General features: G+C 42.5%; 1 non-coding gene across 1 annotated transcript; it reads left to right on the forward strand.

Moving 5' to 3' along the window:
- Positions 1-540: 540 nt before the first annotated feature.
- LOC140916680 (U6 spliceosomal RNA) lies at positions 541-646 on the forward strand. Its single transcript, XR_012160594.1, has one exon. It is a non-coding gene; the product is annotated as a U6 spliceosomal RNA (small nuclear RNA).
- The last annotated feature ends 6,464 nt before the right edge of the window (positions 647-7,110 follow it).

A 7,110-nucleotide genomic window follows, 5' to 3' on the forward strand; every position in this document is an offset into this window, starting at 1 on the left:
AGTCCCTGGTTCTACCCCAAAAACAAGGGTAGGTTTTCTCAGGCCTCAGTGTAATAACTGGATTCTTTCCTTGTGTGGAATTTCTTTGTTCCATTTCATTGCTAAGGTCCTGATACTGAAAACACTCTTCTGTGTGAGTAACTTCATGCACAAAGTAGTCTGACTGAGCGTAATAAGGATATTTGTGGTTGTAACTGTTTGCAGTCTGAGAGCCCCCAAACAGGCTGTAATTCCTAATAGGCATGTAGGAGTCTGCATGTCCATAAACAAATTGTCTTAAGATGTAGGCTGAGGGGATGGGATGGAAGCCAAGGGGAATGCCTTTAGGAAACAAACTTGCTAGATAGAATCCTACTACTGGAGAATATGTGCCTCAGTTCATATCTTCCACAGATTTCTTGGCTACCCTGCAGAAAAATGGGGGAGCCAAGAAATATCTGGGGGCACACACCCCTTCCCTAGCAGCCGGCTTTAGAAAGCAAATCACTGGGGGGGCATGAGAACGTGTGTCCATGGAAAGATGTTAAGGGGGTGGGGTTGGGTGCCTGCCTGCTCACAATATACTAAAATTGGATCGATACAGAGAAGATTAGCATGGCCCCTGCGCAAGGATGACTCGCAAATTCCTGAAGTGTTCCGGAAAAAAAAACCAAAACCAAGTGAGAGAGACTCACCTTGTTGCTGTGTCCAGGGCTTGGTGTTGTAGGGCCTGTGAAGCAGGCTCTGTCCTGAGGCAGGGCAGAAATGTAACAACTAAGCAGGCAGGCGGCTAATGTTCCCATTGTTAGTTAATTGTTCCCATTCTTAGTCAATTATGGATCCTTTACTTTGCCAGAGTGGCATAAAGGAGCCTTATTGTAAATGACAGTAACAGACTCCTCAGCTAGGAAGGTCTATATCGGCTTTTCTCGCTTTTTTTCTTGTGCCAGAGAGGCACAATGAATGGGGTAAGATTACAGCCCAGGATCTATTTTACTTATCCATTTAAAAAAAAAAATGCAGGACAATGATTAGCAAAACTGTCTGACTTTCATGTGTGAAACTCTGAGCAATTTAAAGCTACATTCTACTTTACAGAACACCAAACACCAAAATAAAAGTAATGTAATTTAAACGAAAATCCAGGATTACAACTGGAACGCAGAGTTATTGATTACCAAGGATTTGTAATTTAACTTCACCATTTCCTAAACGTATGAAAGTTATTGTGATTCCCCCCCTGTCCACCATATGGTAGTTTAAATAAATTATCAAAATTAAATGAAACCGGTGCGATTGTATTGCATTACTGGACAAAAAAAGAGAAAAAAAAAATTGCAGAATTTTGGATTCTTTTGGTGCAGAATTCCCCCAGGAGTGTCATATACTATATATGTGTAGTTCTGATTTATTTGTAACTGGGAAAGCTAAAAAAGTATACTTTCAGAGCTGTTCCCTGACTTTCAATATTAATAACTTTGTAGCCAGGGAACATTTTTCCTTTCTCTGTTTTCCTGTGTTTTATATTGTCATTTGCTAAACATATTATGACTTACTATTTACCTCACTCTGAAGCTTTGAGACCTTTTGTAGCTTATTCTACAGTAGTCTGGAATTCCTCAAATAAGTCATTATATATTTGCAATAAATCTTATGAAGAAAAGGGCTAACACATGCAAAATGTAATAGTTTTCCATATAGGCATCTGTTTAAATGATCTGCCGTGAAGTACAGTAGCAGTTAAATGGGGGAAAAAATGACCTATTCTATATCTTAAATGCATTAAAATCTGTGTCTACTAATGGAAAAAGTTAGAGCAGGAAAACGATCAGTTATTTAATGTATGGACATCCTTGGTGTGTTTAAATCCTAAGGTAACTGCCATAGCAAAGAAGCTTGGTGAGAGTTAAACTGTGATCTAAAAATGATGGTGATGTAAGAATGAAGTAAAACTAGCTTTATTATCATCATTCTCGTGGATGTGTGTGCAGATCATTTCAGAGGAGTTGAATTCAGAGGCTTTAGACCAGGGATTGGGCAACCTTTGGTGGGCCAGTTTGTTTACTTGCTGCGTCTGCAGGTTTGGATGTGCTGACCGCCGTTTCCCGCAGCCCCCATTGGCCTGGAGCGACGAACCGCGGCCAGTGGGAGCTGCAGTCGGCCGAACCTGGGGATGCAGCAAGTAAACAAACCGGCCCAGCCCGCCAGGGGGCTTACCCTGGTGGGCCGCATGCCAAAGGTTGCCAATCCCTGCTTTAGACTATTTCTGTTCTGTCAGTACTTAAATTGTAAGCTCTCTGCGGTAGAGACAGTCTTTTTTGTTCTGAGTTTATACAGCACCTAGCACAATGGGGTCTTTGTTCAGGATTGGGGCTCCTAGGTGCTACAGTAATTCAAATAACAAATCCAGGATAACAAAGTTAGTCTAAGATCTTGTCTACGCTTGTGGCGGCATGTCGGGTACGTGAGGCTACATGCCACAGTGAAAAACAGGCTGCATCCACACTGCAGCATGTGGCTACACACCAGCAGTGAAAGGCTCTGGCTGGGGGGAGGCTACGCTGGTAAAATCAGCAGTGTAGACATGAGAGGCACTGCTTGGGCATGTTGTGAGCTATGTAGGGTGCACACTAAGGTACTGATGTGTCTGTTCTCTACTTGCCTAAGCAGTGCCTCACTGTCTACACTGATGTTTATACCTATGCTAGCTGGGCATGCAATGTAGGTACTCTGCAAACCACTGTAAGTGCAGACATAGCCTAAGATTTATGGTGGTATAACTGAGACCAGAATGTGGCTTTTACATTTAGTTAACTTTAGTCAGCTTCACAATGCAGAATATTAAGCGCCAGTTACTCTACCCATGCTGCTGAAATGCAGCTGAATTCAGTGGATTTACTCCTGGTAAATTACACTGATGAAACTGAGAGAGAGAGAGAATCAGACACATAATTTGTGCATCGACCAATCTGTCATTATTGTGAGACTCTAATTTTTTCTCAAAATGTAAACTTCAAGTATCATTCTATTGCTCTAGTCTGACATGATAATGAAGTTACCAAGGGTGCAATTCACAAAGCCACTTAGGCTATCTCAACACAAGGATAAAAGACCTGTGGCACCGTCATGGCTGATTCAGGTCAACTGAGTCGGGCTTGTGAGGCTGAAAAATTGCTGTGCAGATATTTGGGCTCAGGCTGAAGCCCAGACTCTGGGACCCTCCACCCTTGAAGGGTCCCAGGGCTCAGGCTCCAGCCCAAGCCCGAACATCTACACCGCAATTTTTCAGCCCCACAAGCCTGAATCAGCTGACCGGGGCCAGTCGTGGGTTTTTTATCCCTGTGTAGACATAGCCTAAGGCATGTAACCTCCAGAGTTAGGAGCCTACATCCCCATACGCAGCACTACTGCAATCCTCAAAACTCCTGCTTGTGTGCCCCAACTCTGAAGGTGCCTAAGCTCACTTGGTGCCTAACTCTCCATTGTAAAAGTTCCCTAAGCACCTAAGTTTTAGCACCTGGGGCATGTGCACTGCTGCCTCCCAGAGCGATTCATGAACTGGGGGAAGATAGGCTTTCAGCCGCCTAAGTCATACGTGGGCCCAATCTGGTAGGCAGCCTCGGAGCACACCTACTGGATTGGGTCCCATTCAGAACTGAGGAGGAGGAGATGGTGATGAGAACACGTGCCTGCCAGAGGCGGACTAAGGATTTAAAGAGGGTCTCCCACCTTCGGGAGAGTGCTCTAACCACTGAGCTATGGGATATTCTGATGTGGATAAATAATGAAAGAGGGACTGGACCTGGGGTCTCCCACCTCCCGAGTGGGTGAGTGCCCTAACCACTGAACTACAGAGGCATTTTTGCTTTCTGGTACAGAGTGGATAAATACTTAAAATAATCATTGGGCACGCTGTTTTTTGTGGATCACATTTTAAGGTGCTTATCTCTCCCCATTCATTGTATAGGCAGTGATTCTTCCTGTGATTTTTTTTTTTCTAGGCACCTAAATGTAGGCATTGTGACACTTGATATTGCAACACCCAAGTCCCTTTGTGGATCCTACCCCAACAGCATGTCATAGAATCATAGAATATCAGGGTTGGAAGGGACCTCAGGAGGTCATCTAGTCCAACCCCCTGCTCAAAAGCAGGACCCATACCCAATTAAATCATCCCAGCCAGGGCTTTGTCAAGCCTGACCTTAGAAACTTCTAAGGAAGGAGATTCCACCACCTCCCTAGGCAACGCATTCCAGTGTTTCACCACCCTCCTAGTGAAAAAGTTTTTCCTAATATCCAACCTAAACCTCCCCCACTGCAACTTGAGACCATTACTCCTTGTCCTGTCCTCTTCCACCACCGAAAATAGTCTAGAACCATCCTCTCTGGAATCACCTCTCAGGTAGTTGAAAGCAGCTATCAAATCCCCCCTCATTCTTCTCTTCCGCAGACTAAACAATCCCAGTTCCCTCAGCCTCTCCTCAGAAGTCATATGTTCCAGACCCCTAATCATTTTTGTTGCCCTTTGCTGGATCTCTCCAATTTATCCACATCCTTCTTGTAGTGTGGGGCCCAAAACTGGACACAGTACTCCAGATGAGGCCTCACCAATGTCGAATAGAGGGGGACGATCATGTCCCTCAATCTGCTCGCTATGCCCCGACTTATACATCCCAAAATGCCATTGGCCTTCTTGGCAACAAGGGCACACTGCTGACTCATATCCAGCTTCTCGTCCACTGTCACCCCAGGTCCTTTTCCGCAGAACTGCTGCCTAGCCATTCAGTCACTAGTCTGTAGCTGTGCATTGGGTTCTTCCGTCCTAAGTGCAGGACCCTGCACTTATCCTTATTGAACCTCATCAGATTTCTTTTGGCCCAATCCTCCAATTTGTCTAGGTCCCTCTGTATCCTATCCCTGCCCTCCAGCGTATCTACCACTCCTCCCAGTTTAGTATCATCTGCAAATTTGCTGAGAGTGCAATCCACACCATCCTCCAGATCATTTATGAAGATATTGAACAAAACCGGCCGGCTAGTAGGCAGGAGTGGAATGAGAAAAGAGATTCCTCTTTAAAATAATTGGCCTTCAATGGTAAGATTATGCTATTTTAACTTGTCTGGGTTTTTTGTTTGTTTGTTCTTCTCTGGTGAAGGACCAGGGCTTCAAAATTGGGATCCAGATTGTGTATACATTTGAATAAATTGCAAATGGATGCAATATAATGAAACCATTGAGAGATACTGGGAACAAGTTAACAAGAAACAGCTTTTGGATGGCTAAAGGGGTTGGTAATGCTATACTGGATTTCTTTATTTCTTGACCACCATAGCAAATCTAGTGCAAGATGGTAGATAAATATATTTAGTTCAGGTAACATAGTTACATAAGCAGAATTCCTGGAAATTATAAAATAGAAAGAGGCTGATTTTTAAAACCAAGCGTAGCTAATCAAGTGATATGGACCATTCCTATTGAAAATCATATTTAGGCTCTCTTGTTTCCACTCGGCAATATGTTCAAAGGTCCCTATGTATTTCTTAACCATAAGCAAAGGGCAAGTATAGTTATGAAAGGGGCCAACTGCTGTGAATTTATTATATGTATTCACAGTTATAGAAATCAAACACTAAGTGTGCTCTATTCATAATTTCATGAAAGTGCACAAATTTAGTAAAAATGTACTGAAGAGACAAATCACTGAAATTGGTTCCATTTGTATCACAGTATTGGCTTTTGCCTCATATAGTCAAAAATGAAATTGCTTTGCTTTGCTTCTATCAGTTTGTCTGAAACTTCCTTGAAAGAAACCAACCCCAGCCCACTACGGATGTATATAACATTGCTGTGTGCCCATTCTAAAATGATCCAGATTTTTAATTTATGAACTGAACTTGGGCCAAAAAAAGGCACTCTTTGATGCCTAAAATTAGGCTTTTAAATAAATGACCTGGCTTTCAGAGGTGTTCAGCTCTGACTCCAAACAATAACAATTGAATGGGAGCTGTGCTCTGAAAATCAGCCAACTTTTATTTAGCTACCTAAATGTGTATAAACAAATAACTTTAAGCATCCAAGTTGGCCAGTTTTGGCCATATTGGCATTTCTGATCCCCAAAGAGACAGAACTGCCTATTTTAATCATAGGACAAATGTAGCCTGGATTCTAATAATGAGGAATGCAAGCTTACCCTGTATCAAACTATCAGCGCACATTACAACCTCGTTTAGGTTGCAGTATTATTCAGAATAGTGACTGGGAAGCCCACCAGAATTCTTGGAAACATATTCAGCAGATTCGATCAAGATTAAATTAACTACGAATAACACTGTATTTGTACAGTTCTTAAAACATCAGCATTCAACTGTAGCAATCAAAATAGTAATATCCTCATAAATGAAGACTGCAGGACTTAGTCCCTTGAACCTCAGCCCGCTAATTACTTTCACACATACCTGTAAGTACACTGACAATGTTCATCAATATCTTATTTAACTACCTTCTGTTCCATCTGATGTTCTTTTCCTGAATATTCAGGAAAAAGTGAAGTGACAGCAAGGTAAAGAGAGAAGTGACTGCCTGAAATGAAATGGAGTGCTGGTTTCAGATGCACTGGGTGGATGGCACATTTCTTATGCCAGACGTCTAGCACTGTTAAAAAGGAAGCAGTTTTACTGCAGATCTTTGCTTAAAAATACAGGATGCAAGGTGCAAAGTTGCCTTTCTACTATCTCCACTGTCTGTATTTTGTGGCTAAAAGGCGTTGGTCACTTGTGCTGTCAGGCTAAGATCTTTCACAATCACTTCCTTGACATTAACACACTTTTTACATTCTTAAAAAAAAAAAAGAGCTTTCTACTTTGTGTAGTCTTATACCCCTCTGCAAAGTGATAGTTTTTTAAAGGCACCTATTTTGTGAGATATGAAGGCAAAATTGGCCTAAAACTTTTTAACTGTACATACAGGCCATGCATACATCTCAGAGGTTTATGATTAGAAAATGTCAGGCATGGAGAACTCAATGCATATGTCACAGCCCTGGTATAGCTCCTCCAGCTGGACACTCACCAGACTGCTGTTTGGGCCTCACACACTGGGCCCATGTGCTTTAAGCTTCCTTGGATCTCAGAA

This window comes from Lepidochelys kempii, chromosome 8, assembly GCF_965140265.1.
Source record: "Lepidochelys kempii isolate rLepKem1 chromosome 8, rLepKem1.hap2, whole genome shotgun sequence".
NCBI lineage: Eukaryota > Metazoa > Chordata > Testudines > Cheloniidae > Lepidochelys > Lepidochelys kempii.